The sequence below is a fragment of the Giraffa tippelskirchi genome, chromosome 10 (assembly GCF_054371585.1).
Source record: "Giraffa tippelskirchi isolate mGirTip1 chromosome 10, T2T-mGirTip1v1.2.pri, whole genome shotgun sequence".
NCBI lineage: Eukaryota > Metazoa > Chordata > Mammalia > Artiodactyla > Giraffidae > Giraffa > Giraffa tippelskirchi.
Window position 1 is genome coordinate 161,268,103 of NC_137284.1, and position 15,564 is coordinate 161,283,666.

General features: G+C 56.9%; 1 protein-coding gene across 1 annotated transcript in view; it reads right to left on the reverse strand.

Moving 5' to 3' along the window:
• PTPRN2 (protein tyrosine phosphatase receptor type N2) overlaps positions 1-15,564 on the reverse strand; it is a 587,908-nt gene that overhangs the window by 478,005 nt on the left and 94,339 nt on the right. The window lies entirely within an intron of this gene.

Consider the following 15,564-nt stretch of genomic DNA (forward strand, 5'->3'; position numbering starts at 1 on the left):
TTCTTTACCAACTGAGCTATGAGGGAAGCCAATTTTCAATGCAGGTTAAAATTACACTATGACTTCATCTCTAGGAACACTCAGGCACCTCCCATAGAGAAGACAGGACACACATATCAGCACGGACACAACACTGGAGCGACCCAGACCTTCTTGTTGATCACCTGTGCCCTCTGAACTTTCTAAGTTAAAAGGCATCACCGTGACAATAAGAAAAATTAATTCTATAAAAAATCACTTACGCAGAATGCACTGCCCCCGACCAAAGTTTTACAGTTGGTTTTAGTGACTGTAAATGTGGTGCCCGATGCTAGCAAGGGGGGCGGTGGGCATCAAGCGTTGGATCCCAGAGCCAAGGCCAGGTGTGGCCATGGAGGTTTCGCAGGCTTTGGCTGTGAACCAAGGCTTGGTCCCGAGTCTGAAGTCCTAATTAAAACCTCCGCAGAGCTGGCCTGTCCAGCACAGGCCTCTGGAGGAAACGCTTGCTCAGCGCTTGCTCAACAGGGACACAAAAGGAGCTACAGGCATCTGACCCGTGGGAATCGGCAGGTAACAAACCACAAACTGCAAGAATTTCTAATAAATAGTGTTTTACCTGCACAATTCTCCCTACTGCAAAAATGCGACTTGTCCAGCTGTGCTGCTACTGCTGCTGCTAAGTCGCTTCAGTCGTGTCCGACTCTGTGCGACCCCATAGACGGCAGCCCACCAGGCTCCGCCGTCGCTAGGATTCTCCAGGCAAGAATACTGGAGTGGGTTGCCATTTCCTTCTCCAGTGCATGAAAGGGAAAAGTGAAAGTGAAGTTGCCCAGTCGTATCCGACTCTTAGCGACCCCATGGGCTGTAGCCTACTAGGCTCCTCCGTCCATGGGATTTTCCAGGCAAGAGTACTGGAGTGGGGTGCCGTTGCCTTCTCCAGTCCAGCTGTGCAGTAGCCAGTATTTTCCTGAACGTACAGAATTTACTTTTCTGAACTCCACCTAGTTTATACTCTGTCCATGCTTGAAAAGGTGAAACTCCTCTGTGGGGCCTCACCGTGGAGAGCCTAGAACCCTTTCCAATAGCAAAGCGGGGAGGCCGTGTCCTCTGGCCGAAGATGCTGAGGCTCTTGAGACGTTCAGCTGAAATGGAGATGGGAGGGCGGCCTCTGCCATGGAGAGGCTGGTACCCTGAGGGCTGGACTCCCCCCACGGCCCCCAGGGCGGCGGCTCCCATGGAGGCCGGGCTGCCCCCCACCGTCTGTACCCCTTGGTCACCCGATGGCCTCCTGCTGTAGCCTGGACTCGCCGCCCAGGTCCTGTCCTGCTGCGGCGTCACGAGGCCACTTTCACCCGCTGTCCTGCTGAACGAGCAGCTGCCACCTTCCACACTTGGCTTCCGTGAAAACTTCCTGGACTCAAACGCCCCTGCCCTGGGGTCTCCTTGAGGTTTGTATTTCAGCTAGTTTTTGTTTCTCTTGCCTGACATCAAACAGAGCCAAGTTCGAGACAGACCCGTGCCTTCAGGCCAATTACTTCACTCCCTCGACTGTGGAGCGTGGAGAGAAAGTTACAAATGTGCAGTGGACACAGTGCACACCACACAGGCTCACCCACGGCAAACACTCAGCCGCTGGCCCCGTGGGCCACACCTCCCACAGGCGCACACCCTCTGGCTGTCAGGGAGGGCCCTGGAGTGAGAGTTCCTGGGGGGGGGTGGGTTCCGCCTCTGAGAAGGTCAAAGTTCAGACAAAGACCTCCAGACCCAGACTGAACCGCCTCGCCTGAGGCGGGAGCCCTCTCGTGGCCTGGAAAGCTGTGGAGCTGAGACAAAGCAGATCAACTGGAAACTCCTCCGGGGCAACAGCAATACTTCACGACTCAAGTCCTCAAAGCTCCCCGATTTCAGGTCAGTGGAGACCCCCTGATAGCAGCCATAGGGCCGCCTTGAGACTCTGCCCATTGAGCTACGCTGACAACTGGCGGAGTCTCACTCTAACCTAAACACACACATAATCAAAGCACACCTTCACCCCTTCTTTGTGATTGACAACCACCACCACCAGAGGCACTAGAAAATGTTCATAAACCAAAGAAATTATTAAGAACACATCTTTATATCATTTTTATTTGAATAAACCTGTTCCTGGGCCACAGCTTAACAGCCAAACTGGAGTAGTTCTGTGCTCAGAGGAATTTTTCAAACAGAACTGAACAAGAAGATGCAGAGGAGGAAATCAGTCCTGTGGACACCAGCCAGGGGGCCTCTCTCCTCTGGGAGAGTGCAAACACAGATGCTGAACACCCAGGAGCATCTCACAGGAAGTTCCGGACAGTCTCCTGTTGTAAAATTAGGAGAAAGTGAACATTCACCACTTATTTCTGCATAAGCGACCTTGATTATTGTGTGTGTCAAGAGCAAACTAATAAAATGGGTAATGCAAGGGCCCAGAAAAATCCAAATCATGGGAAGAGGTACTTTCACGGTATATGTGTTTCCCTTGAGTTTGCGGAAATAGATTCAAACACTCACGCACCCTTTCACTCTGACTGTGGTGGTGACTGTGAACCACGGAGAAGATGGGAGGTCGGATCAGAATTCCAGCTTTGATCAAAGGCCGAGTGTGTCTCTGTGAAACACTGCTAACACAGACAGTGCACGTCCCCTGTGGGGGTTGTGTTTGTTTGTTTGTCTGCTGCTGAAAATGTTGCTTTTAAAGATATAAAGTTAATCCCCACATTTGCCACCCATTCTAGCAATCACTTTACCGTCTCTAATTAAAAAAAAAAAAAGGCATCAAAGGCGGACCATCCCTGCCTCCCTCAGCAAGCAGGGTCTCATCCAATGTTCGTTGCACCCAGGAGTGACACCTTCTCATGCACGACTCCTGTCTCACAGATGAACCAGCGGCGTCTCCAGGTGTGGACAGCACCCACCACGGGCTTACGTTTCAGCCTCGGACATTCTCAGCTCCCCGGATGCGCAGGGAGGCCTGGGGTCTGGCCCACCTGTCTCCCACCCACCCTCCCACTGCTCCTCCTCCCGGGCAACACCCACTCCTACAGGGAGGAGCCCCACAGGGAGGAGCCCCATCAAGGAGGAGTCCTACAGGGAGGAGCCCCACAGGGAGGAGCCCCACAGGGAGAAGCCCCACCAAGGAGGAGCCCCATCAAGGAGGAGCCCCACAGGGAGGAGCCCCATCAAGGAGGAGCCCCATCAGGGAGGAGCCCCATCAGGGAGGAGCCCCACAGGGAGGAGCCCCATCAAGGAGGAGTCCCATCAAGGAGGAGCCCCATCAGGGAGGAGACCCATCAGGGAGGAGCTCCACAGGGAGGAGCCCCACCAGGGAGGAGCCCCATCAAGGAGGAGCCCCACCAGGGAGGAGCCCCATCAAGGAGGAGCCCCACAGGGAGGAGACCCATCAGGGAGGAGACCCATCAGGGAGGAGCTCCACAGGCAGGAGCCCCACCAGGGAGGAGCCCCATCAAGGAGGAGCCCTACAGGGAGGAGCTCCACAGGGAGGAGCCCCACCAGGGAGGAGCCCCATCAGGGAGGAGCCCCATCAAGGAGGAGTCCTATCAAGGAGGAGCCCCATCAGGGAGGAGACCCATCAGGGAGGAGCTCCACAGGGAGGAGCCCCATCAGAGAGGAGCCCCACCAAGGAGGAGCCCCACCAAGGAGGAGCCCCACAGGGAGGAGCCCCATCAGGGAAGAGCCCCACAGGGAAGAGCTCCACAGGGAGGAGCCCCACAGGGAGTAGCCCCATAGGGAGGAGCCCCACAGGGAGGAGCCCTACAGAGAGGAGCCCCACAGGGAGGAGCCCCATCAGGGAGGAGCCCCACAGGGAGGAGCCCCACAGGGAGTAGCCCCATAGGGAGGAGCCCCACAGGGAGGAGCCCTACAGGGAGGAGACCTACAGGGAGGAGGCCCACCAGGGAGGAGTGCAGGCACACAGCAGGCCCCCCTCCTGCCCACCCGCAACCCCCGGGGCTGGGTGGATGCCCTGTGGCTGCAGCCCTGGGGCTCTGGAGGTTTGAGCTTCGGCAGCTTCTGAAGAGACGAGCAGGCTATACAGTGAGAAGGGAAAGCCCGCGACCCGGACAGTCGTGAGGTCTGAGGAGAGGCCCGGGCCTGCCCCTCGCAAGTGGTCAGGATACAGCCTATCGCAGGTCCGTAAGGGGGGACCTGTGTGCCCCTGCCTGTGGGGCTCTGCTTCTGAGCTGGCTCCACCAAGACTCAGCCACCGGCCCGGGCAGCCACTCTCTCTCTGAGAAGGAGGAGGCCAATCAGTGCGTCCCCTCAGCCTCTGCGCTCCAGCCCCTGCCGGCATGCTGACTGGACAGGGAGCCCTCCTCCTTGGGACCCAGGCTCGTCCACCAGCAAGTGGACCACTGCCACACACGGGACATATCCACAGCGGACAGCAGCTCAGGCCCTGAAGAGGCATCAGGGAGCGAACCCCAAGTGGCTGACGATGGCAAGGGCATCCCTGGAGGTCCTGAGGGCACGGAGTTGCTGGCTGGCTCCAGCCTCAACCACCGAGGCTGGGGAGGGGGTTCTTGCAAAGGTGCTGACATTCAGAACAGTTCCTAGAGGAGCTGAGGAGCCTTCCAAGACCAAGATGTGGAGCTCAGACACGTGTGCTGACATTGCCCACCCAGAGACGCAGCATCAGAGAGCAAGCCAGTGCCTCCCGGAGTGGACGCCCCGTGCAGCTGCTTAAGAAACAGGCAGCCCACGTCCACAGCGCCCACCTCCCAGCACAGGCCCACGTCCCAGCACACGCCCACCAGGGCACATTCTTTCTGCAGACCCTCCCCACTCCCAGAGCAGCAGCCTCATCAGGGGCAACAGGGACACGCGTGTGTCTTCCTGGGGAGGGCGGCTTGGGAAGAGAGCCGATGGTCAAGATGGCAGGGTCCACTGCCGTCCTGCCAGGCTACACAGCTGACCCCAAACTTCTGCAGGAGGAACGAGATGGAGTGGGCACTCTCTCAGCTGACCTCCAGCCCTAGCCAATGTCTCTTCCTGCTAAAGCCAGTGACTCTCAGGCCCTCTGGGCACCAGGCGGCAGAGGCTCCCAGGGTGTCCCAAAGCAGCTGAAGCCTTTGAGCAAGACCAGCCTCTCCGAGCCTCTGTTTCCTAGGCCGGAAAGAGAGCAAACATGTCCGTGGCTCTGCACCCCTTGGAGAATAGGGTCCTGCAATGGGCTCAAGAGTCCTCACAAAATTCACGTCCACCTGGAACGCGACCATACTTGGAAATGGAGTCTCTGCAGGTTGCGGGTCTCGAGATGACACTGGGACCCACTGACTGGGTCCCTCGGGAAGGAGGCACGCGGAGCATGGGGAGGCCAGGCTGGGGCATCTCGGGACACCATCTCCCCCTCGGGGTGGGCCCCCCAAGACAAGACACTCCCCACCTGGGGCTCAGCCTCTTGCTGAGCAGGCATCTGGCGGGTGCAGAGCAGGTCCCGGGGATCAAGCCCCTGCGTCCGCGAGCATGCCGGTGGGCCTGGCCCTTCTGACCCCACGAGTGGACGTGCGCAGCCCTGGGCCTCCAACCTGAGGCACCGAGCGCCTCTCACTTGTCTCCCGTCTCCTCCTTCTGCCCGACTCACCCCACCGGGGTCGCCACACCCTCCCAGAGCGCACGGGGCCACAGGAAGTCCCACGTCCCAGCAGCTGGTCCTGCCATTAGGGGTCAGGGCAGACTTCACGCCACAGTCCTCAGCGTCTGCAGAAACTAGCTCAGTTGGCTGAGGAGTCCCTCAAAGCCCCTCCAGGCTTGCGTTCGAAGGTCACACGTCCTTGGTCTCCCCAAGCGGGGAGGGACGCAGCTCAGCAACAGCCTTGGAGGAGCTAGCTCCCTGCCCCTCCCACCGCAGCGTCAGGCTGAGCGTCCGTCAGCACTTCCCAGCAGACCTGCACCAGGATGTGGAATGGTCCAGTCTGACCTCTGACCTCTGCCAAGCCTCAGGGAGGTGCCAGCAGGAGAGGTGCTCGGCCTGAAGCCCGCACCGCGGCCCCAGCTCCTCTGAGATTGAGTCCTGCCTTCAGACCGAGAGCTCGGCCCTCACTAGTGTCCGCCCGTCAGTAAGGTCTCCTGTGCACAGTCACGAAGCTCGCTGCTTTGTAGATTGCAGAGTCTGTTTCTCTCCCAGGCTGGTGGATGGCGGGCAGAGGCAGCCCCACACAGGCAGGGCTCTGCTCCGCCTGCCCGCTGTGTGAGGAGCCCCGGCTCACAGTGCCAGGCAGCTTCCCACTGTCCCCGTCAGGCACCAGAAGCCCCCACCATCACCCTCAGTCTATGCCAGGAAGGGGCCACCATGCGCGGGGAAGTGCCCCACGTGCCCCTTCTGGTCCCTGAGCGGCAAGTCCCCTGCACACGGCGGAGGCCGTCAGAGACCACCAGCACTGCTGACGTGTCACGGTCCCCACTCACCCCCGGGGCCATGGACACGGGGTGCGGGGCCCCACCCTCTGCGAACCCCTCACACGAACGGCCAGGCTGTGGCGCTGGAAGGAGAAGGTATTTATTAGCTATCCACCCTCCGGGCCAGGAAAGACACCCCCGCTGGACTGGACAGGAACCGGCTGCTCCCACACAAGGCCCTGTAACAGTGGCCCAGGCGTCCACTTTCCTGACTGATGGTCAGGCCACAGGCTGCACCTGCTGCTTCTCGCCTCCAGACTCCCTTCTCCTCTCCAGCCTCTGCTCTGAGACCGCTCGTCTGCACTGGGCGAAGCGGCCCCTCAACCAGCTGCTCGAGCCAGCCAGAGGCCCACCCCTCCCGGCCTGGGGTCCCTGGGCATTACCCGCTGCCCCACCAACCTCCGTGCCCAGGCGGCACCCCGCAGGCACCTGGGCCTTGGGATGCAGGGCCTGGGCCCGACTCTGCTGGGACTGGGGGGGCGTGGGAAGCCTCACTGACTCCAGCACGGATGCCCTGGGGACTCTACACGCAGAGGAGCTTAGAACCCTGGACTGAGTCCACAGCCACCAATCAGACGCCACGGCGCCCCCCTCAGAACGGTGTCTGCCGACTTCCTCTGCACCCCAGGCCACCCTGCTGCAGTGACTCATCACACACACAAGAAGGAGACGGTCAGCAAAGACCCTCTTCAAGGCTCCTTGGCCAAGCTGCGTCTGCCTGTGTGATAAACAGAAAATCTCTTAAGGAAGACTCGATGACTCAGGGTGACGTAGCCTAGACTCAGTCACCAGGACGGACTCCAGAGCACTTCCTGAACTCACAGCTCCCAGCATCTTTCGTGGGAGTGCATCGGGGGCTGGGTGGTCCCCTCAGAAGCCCTGCAGCTGTGAGGCGGGGCCCCGGGGCTGCCCCAGGCCTCCCCTGCACCCTGTCCTGGCTCCCTGTCCGTGAGGTCGCCCCGCAGCACCCCCACACCGAGCCTGGCCTGCATCTGTCCACACCTGACTGCGGACAGTGACCCTACCTGTCAGCATCCCACCTGGCCCTACGTCAGAGCTGCCCAGAGAGCACCTACATGCGTTACGGGACCCCGAGTCCAGTTCCACTCGGGTCTTCAGGTCCGGCCCTGCTGTCCGTGAGGATGGTGGCATCCCGGCCCTGCCCACCCCAGGCAGGCAGCTAGGTTACACGGCACTGCCCCCAAGCACACATTCGCATCTGGTTCCCATGATGATGACGGTGCCAGTCGCCCGAAGGACAAAGCCTGCTGCCAGGTCCTCCACCCACAAATCACTGCATCTGTAACAGAGCTCACAGTGCTGGGCGCCACGCACAGTTCCTCTCCAGGGCCCGTCAGACAAGCAGGGTGTGTGCTGAGGCCCGGATGCCCAGGGACAAACCACAGAACGGCTCCCAGAAGAGGATCATCGGAACAGAGACTAAGCCCGGAGGACGGAGCGCAGCACAGAAAGGAGAAGTGACAAGGCGGCAGCGAAACCTGCGTCGCGGAGCAGCCCGCTGGCCAGGGGCGCGTGCATACGGCCACCCTCCAGACACTTGAGACACGCGGCCCCGGGAAGGCGGTGAGGACGACTCACCACGTAAACAAGGGACGCGGTTTTGAGGAAGGAGGTGAAGCAGAGGAGGCGACGTCAGCGGAAGTGCTCGTGCTGGGACTCTGGACACGGAACGTGCAGAGGGTAGAACGGTGGGAGCTGGGCCAGAGGCAGAGAGGCACAGGACAGCGCCCCAACGCACAGGGAAGGCGCTCCTCCTTGCAGGCTGTGGCCCAAGAGGGCGGGGATCGCTGGGGCCAGACTTAAGACCAGCGGCCCTCAGGGCACTAAATCAATACCAGTGTTTCTATTTCCACTTGTACACACAAAACCAGCATTAAGAGACTTTTATTTTTTTTACAAACTCTTTTAAAGTCCCTGGGATTACCACAATTTCCCCACTGACGGTTGAGGGTCACGGAGTCTCGGGGTGGCCTGGCCAGGCCTCAGCCCAGTACTGCCCCTCTGGGCAGAGCGAGGACGTCGGGCACCGGCCCCGTGAAGGCCCTCCGTGTTCAATCGCCTTGTTCGGCACACAGCCGCGCGCCAAGCGTTGAGGGGGAGTCGTCCAGCCTGCAGGCTGGCGGCTGGTCGCACGAGCACCTCCATCTCCCCAGAACACTCTGGGAGGACGGCACAGGCCTGCCAGGCTTTTTTGAACAGGATGCCCTTTTGGCCAAGAAGGCGCCACTGTAGGAAACGGCTGTTTTGGCAGACATTACACACAGCGCAACAGCATCCCTTTGCTGCTGTAATCACTAATCATAGACTTGGGAGTCTGTGTCAAGTGCATCGGGGAGGCTTTGAGATTCGCAAAACTGCGCTGCTTCACAAAAACACTGGTAAAGTGGGAAGTCAGAGGGGCATCGGCTCTTTGCTTCCCAATCATGAGTCCTCCAGGGTTGACACCGATTTCTGCAGACCTTCCTCTTCCGCTTCATGCCAGCAGGCCAACCAGCAGTGTGCCGCCCGCTGGAATTAAAATGACACGTGAGGGTAAAGAGTCCAGTTAACAAGCCCAGGTTCCCTTCCCGCGCCAACGCTCACCACCAGGAGATCTCCAAGCTGCTGAGAAGTATGCTTCAGTGTCTTGGGACACTCAGCATTCTGTCCTTCCCCACCTCTAGGCGTGGAGGTAGGTGGAGGTCTCTGTTTTGAAGGTGGCGTGGGGGAGGCCGCCAGCGCTGAGCCAGAAGCCGCCAGGCAGAGCCGGCCCAGCGGTGAGATGTCGCCCACCTGTCATCCACTCGGGAAGCAGGGGCTGTCTGTGCACACGATTTCACCCGTCCCGGCCAAGCCCAAGTGGGAACAAGCCACACGGCAGTGGTTTCTGCCAGGCAGGGTCCTGCACTCGGTAAGACAGCAGAGGACATTGAGAGCCGCCTCTCTCCTGACACACTACCATCCACCTTCCTTCCCAGAGCAGGCCCGTAGCGCACGCCACAGCCACCGCCTGGCTGGGGCTCGGATGCAGACACCAGAGGAGCCGAGGCCGCCTGAGGCCTCCGGGAGGGCTTGGAGCAGGACCACGCCTCCCACGGTGTGTCCCGGACCTCCCCGCCTCCCTTCTCTCAGGCTTCCCTCCCGAGGGTGCAGCCCAGGACCACCCCCAGCAGAGGGGCCCACACCCCATACCCGGCAAAGGAGAGCAGCACGGCTGCAAAGCGGCCTTCTGCTCCCAACTCAGGAGGCATTTCCGGGAAGTGGAGGCGTCGTCATTGTTACACAATCATCCACACGCGGAGGCGCTACTTCTGAGCTCTCCTTCCCCAAAGACGGGGCTGTCACGGATGTGGATCAGGAAAGCAGTGTCTTCACTCTAAACCAAACGGCTTCCAGAAAAACCTATTCTGTCGCTTGTCCTGCTTCCTGTTCTGACACCTGTAACACTGCATGGACACGGTGGCCAAAGACTTGCGTCCTCCCTGTCCTTGTTAGCGAGTCACAGAGCGGGAAACCACGGGGGCTGCGGCCAGGGGAACAAAACACCCCAGGATCCAGCAGAGCCGTGCAAAGAACCCCATCCTTATCCTCCTGTAGTTTCTAAAGCTGATGCATTTTTCAGAAAGCAGCCCTGGGCCCTGTTTCACCATGGCCGCGTGACGGCTCGAATGCGTCTCAAGCTCATTTCTCGAGAGATGACTTTTACACTTCCTGAAGCCCCTGGGGCCCAGATCTTCATTTCAGGCTTCAGAATAAAAATAGTCCAGTTCTACCTGTTTACTGGGTACACGACCAATTACAAATACACTAGCTTAGACATTACACACTAACCCCCATGGAGTCTCAAGTCTTCAGATAGAAATTTCAACAGAACCACATTTAAAAGAAGAACTTAACCTGTTGCACAGTATTGAGACCCACCCCATTTAGAAACATAAATATAAGATTTGTTTGTTTTCTGGAGTCTTCAATTTTATTTCTAAGTTGGAGTAATAGCACTGAGGTTTTGAACCCTAACTAGACTATAGTTGAATTATTTATGCAAAAATGCATTGATAAAACGATACCTAAAGTTTCTGACACATTTTCCTTTTTGTAACTTTTCCAAGAGAGATATGTCGAGAAGCAGCTTTCCTGCGATGTGCCTCAAAAATAAATGCAGAGAAAGAAGCATACCAGATGGCTTGGATTAAATCTGAACAGCGACAAGTAATGACTTTTAGGACAGCTGGGTAATGTACTCTTTGCTCAAAAACATGTTTGATCTGAAACACAGAAACAATCTATGGTTTCCATGAAAGTGAAAGAAAAATGAAGCCGAATGTGGAGCAAGTCGTTGGTTTTCTCTCCAATACGCTTCGTGCAGCTTTGAGAGCCATATGGTCTGTTTGATATAAATGGGCTATAGCTGAAATTTAAACCTTTTACATTTAGAAGTAGTGATCAAACATTTATGTCACATATTCAGCAGTAGCTGTGATGGAATAAAGAATTACTATTGGGGATAAAAAAAATAAAGTTTGTCTTCGCTATAAACAGCTAGGTCTCTTTCCTTCACTGTAAGATGTGTGCAGTCTCTCCAGAGGGGCTGAGACGGAGGCCACACTGCTGTTAAAGCGGAGGTTTGTCCTTAGCAGTCAAGCTTCATCACAGAGATACTTCAGTAAAATCCACCGTTCAAAGAATACCTACAGAAACCTGTCAAGAAAACACAAATTTGCTGGAATTCCTATTTCACAAGTTACTGAATCTCGCCTCTGAGTTGGAAACCGTGACGGAGCTGGCAGGGCTGAGGTTAGGGCTCCACGGAACCCCAATCACGACATTTAAACATGAAGGGGCCCAGGGCCAGGCGGGCTCTGGGCTGCAGAGACACCCCCGGAAGTGGAGACGGGGGCTCCCTGGGCTCGGGGAGACTCAGAGCCCATGTGTGGGGGGCACCCCCCTTTCCTGCGGCACAGATCTGGACGCGGGCACGAGCAGGACCACGCCCAGTGCTACCAGGTCCCAAGTCACAGACACACACGTACTCCTGCATGTCTCCAAGAGGAGAAAAGAAAGGTGAGATGGAATCCGCCTGCAGTGCAGGAGACCCCGGTTCAATTCCTGGGTCGGGAAGATCCCCTGGAGAAGAGATAGGCTACCCACTCCAGTATTCTGGCCTGGAGAATTCCATGGACTGTATAGTCCATGGGGTCACAAAGAGTCAGACACGACTGAGCGACTTTTACTTTCACTTTCAAGATGAAAAGAAGAAAAACACCCACCCGCTGCACCCAAAGCAGCAGATACCCCGTGAGAGGCCATGACCGGCGAACACCCAGGCTCCGGGTGACGCTGATGGCTGGGCCCTGGGCTCCAGAGCTCGGCCGCCCAACCAGTCCGTCTGATGCTCACTGCGCGGGAGAGACGGAGACGGGACGGGTCCTGAGAGCCTCCAAAGAAAACTGAGCGAGGCGGCGGAGCACAGACCGCCCCCCGGGTGGGGACGGATCCCGCCTGAATCTGAGCCCACAGGCCTGCTCGTCCACCCAAAGCCACAAGGAGCGGAGACCAGAGGCGAAGCCCCTCATGTGAAAACGTGTCTCAAAACCACCCGTTTTTAAGGTAACAAAGGACAGGCCGAGTGGCATCGGACGGATGAAGTGAGCCTTTGGGGGAAACACTCAGGTGAGAGGCCCAGGGCTGAGGTCAGGGGAGCCTCGGCCACCCTCTTCGGCCCGGGCTTCAGGCTGGCAGGGCCTCGGCAAAGCGCAGGCGGCCAGCATCAGGCAGCCCAGTCCTGGGGACCTCCCTGTACCCTCAAGGCCCAGCTGTCCCGCTGTGGACCCCACACAGCCTGTCTTCACTGAGACCAGGACGTCCCGGGGCTCCTCTGACGGGCCTGACCGGCTCCGCCTCTTCCAGATACAGACAAAGGGACGCAGAGAGCTGGCGGAGGAGCAGGGCCAAGGGGGCTTCAGCAGACGGCAGCTGGGGGCGTGGAGCCTGCACCCTTTATCCGACTACCCTGCGCAGCCCTCCCAGCCCGCGGACCGAGCGTGTTCCCAGGGGAGGTGCACACACGCACGCGGCCTGCGGGGCCCACGCCCCACAGGGGGCCCCACACACATGAAGCCTGCAGCCTGAACAGCAGGGTGAGCAGCTCTGCCCCCTCTCCTCACGGGGGGCCATTCTCTGCTAGGCTTGGTGAAGCCGAAGGGAGGCAGGGGTCCACCACGCCGCACTGACCCCTCTCCGCTGTAAAGGACGCGGTCGGGGGGTGAGGGGGGGCACCCCTGTCAGGACCCCTCGGAGCACGTGCTGCCAAGTCTGTGAGAGAACTCGGCTCCGAGTGCCCGGGGGCGCACCCTTCACAGGAGCGGGGACGTGGTGACCCTCCCGGCTCCTTTCGCGACAGGCCTCTGGCCCAGTTTAAGTGCATTCTGGGCACACAGGGCAGTCCATGCCCTCCAGCAGGAGCCACCTCAGAGCAGGGTGGGCACCGGGCTGGGTGCCAGAAGGGCTCCATGCTGCCCCTGTGCGTGGTCAGCTGGCCTCTCGGCTGTTCAAACAAACGGGTCCAGGCGTGGCCCTGTGGTGGGACTACCAGCCGTCATCGGTGACTGTAGGTAAAGGGCACTGCCCTCCATGTGCTCGGCCTCAGCCACTCACCTGAAGGCCTGAGGAGCAAAGACTGAGGCTCCCCTTGGAGGAGGAGCTCTTCTTAAGACCGAAGCGTCATCTCCTGCCTGAGTTTGCAACCTCAGGCCCACCCCACGATCACAGAATCCAACCCCTGCAGATAAACCCTGCACACACACACACACACACACACACACACACACACACACACATCCTGTCGGTTCTGCATCTCTGGAAACCCCGACAATACAGCAGTTGGGGTGGGGTGGGGGGTGAGGAGGGAGAGAAATGTGCAAATACGTCCTTACAACAGTATGTCGTGAGACAGGTGTGGACCTAGAGGCTTGTGCAAGCACTCGGGGTGCAGGAGAGACGCACTAGGGTTGGTCAGTGTGAACCTGGGGTCAGAGAGATGCTCGTGGGAGGCAGGCTGGACCTTTACCTGGACAGCTGACCAAGTGCACGCAGCAGGGGGGTGCGGGTCCACACGGAGCAGGTCCAGGCAGAGACGGTGCCCAGGAGTGGGGCTGGGGGAGGGCGTGCTGCTGGGAGCAGAGGGGAAAGCGCTGTGGAGGGCAGCTCCCGTCCGCTGGAATCTGCAGCCAAGAGCCCAGAATGATATGCTGGAAGCGCTGCCTGATTCGCTACCAGGGGCAAGGCTGATGCCTCATGTCTAATTCTGCCCAGTCTCCATTTCAGTGGTTCTCTAAACCTATCAGTTCAGTTCAGTTCAGTTGCTCAGTCATGTCCGACTCTTTGCGACCCCATGAATTGCAGCACGCCAGGCCTCCCTGTCCATCACCAACTCCCGGAGTCCACCCAAACCCATGTCCATCAAGTCAGTGATGCCATCCAGCCATCTCATCCTCTGTCGTCCCCTTCTCCTCCTGCCCCCAATCCCACCCAGCATTAGGCTCTTTTCCAATGAGTTAGCTCTTCGCATCAGGTGGTCAAAGTATTGGAGTTTCAGCTTCAACATCAGTCCTTCCAATGAACACCCAGGACTGATCTCCTTTAGGATGGATTGATTGGATCTCCTTGTAGACCAAGGGACTCTCAAGAGTCTTCTCCCACACCACAGTTCAAAAGCATCAATTCTGCGGCGCTCAGCTTTCTTCACCGTCCAACTCTCACATCCATACATGACCACTGGAAAAACCATAGCCTTGACTAGACGGACTTTTGTTGGCAAAGTAATGTCTCTGTTTTAAATATGCTATCTAGGTTGGCCATAACCTTCCTTCCAAAGAGTAAGCGTCTTTTAACTTCATGGCTGCAATCACCAACAGCAGTGATTTTGGAGCCCAGAAAAATAAAGTCTGACACTGTTTCCACTGTTTCCCCATCTATTTCCCATGAAGTGATGGGACCAGATGCCATGATCTTAGTTTTCTGAACGTTGAGCTTTAAGCCAACTTTTTCACTCTCCTCTTTCACTTTCATCAAGTGGCTCTTTAGTTCTTTACTTTCTGCCATAAGGGTGGTGTCATCTGCATATCTGAGGTTATTGATATTTCTCTTGGCAATCTTGATTCCAGCTTGTGTTTCTTTCAGCCCAGCGTTTCGCATGATGTACTCTGCATATAAGTTAAATAAGCAGGGTGACAATATACAGCCTTGACGTACTCCTTTTCCTATTTGGAACCAATCTGTTGTTCCATGTCCAGTTCTAACTGTTGCTTCCTGACCTGCATACAGGTTTCTCAAGAGACAGGTCAAACGGTCTGGTATGCCCATCTCTTTCAGAATTTTCCACAGTTTATCGTGATCCACACAGTCAAAAGCTTTGGAATAGTCAATAAAGCAGAAATAGATGTTTTTCTGGAACTCTCTTGCTTTTTCGATGATCCAGCGGATATTGGCAATTTGATCTCTGGTTCCTCTGCCTTTTCTAAAACCAGCTTGAACATCTGGAAGTTCACGGTTCACGTATTGCTGAAGCCTGGCTTGGAGAATTTGGAGCATTACTTTACTAGTGTGTGAGATGAGTGCAATTGTGCGGTAGTCTGAGCATTCTTTGGCATTGCCTTTCTTTGGGATTGGAACAAAAACTGACCTTTTCCAGTCCTGTGGCCACTGCTGAGTTTTCCAAATTTGCTGGCATATCGAGTGCAGCACTTTCACAGCATCACCTTTGAGGATTTGAAATAGCTCAACTGGAATTCCATCACCTCCACTAGCTTTGTTCGTAGTGATGCTTTCTAAGACTCTCTTGACTTCACATTCCAGGATGTCTGGCTCTAGGTGAGTGATCACACCATCATGATTATCTGGGTCATGAAGATCTTTTTTGTACAGTTCTTCTGTGTATTCTTGCCACCTCTTCTTAATATCTTCTGCTTCTGTTAGGTCCATACCATTTCTGTCCTTTATTGGGCTCATCTTTGCATGAAATGTTCCCTTGGTATCTCTAATTTTCTTGAAGAGATCACTAGTCTTTCCCATTCTATTGTTTTCCTCTATTTTTTTGCATTGATCGCTGAGGAAGGCTTTCTTATCTCTCCTTGCTATTCTTTGGAACTCTGC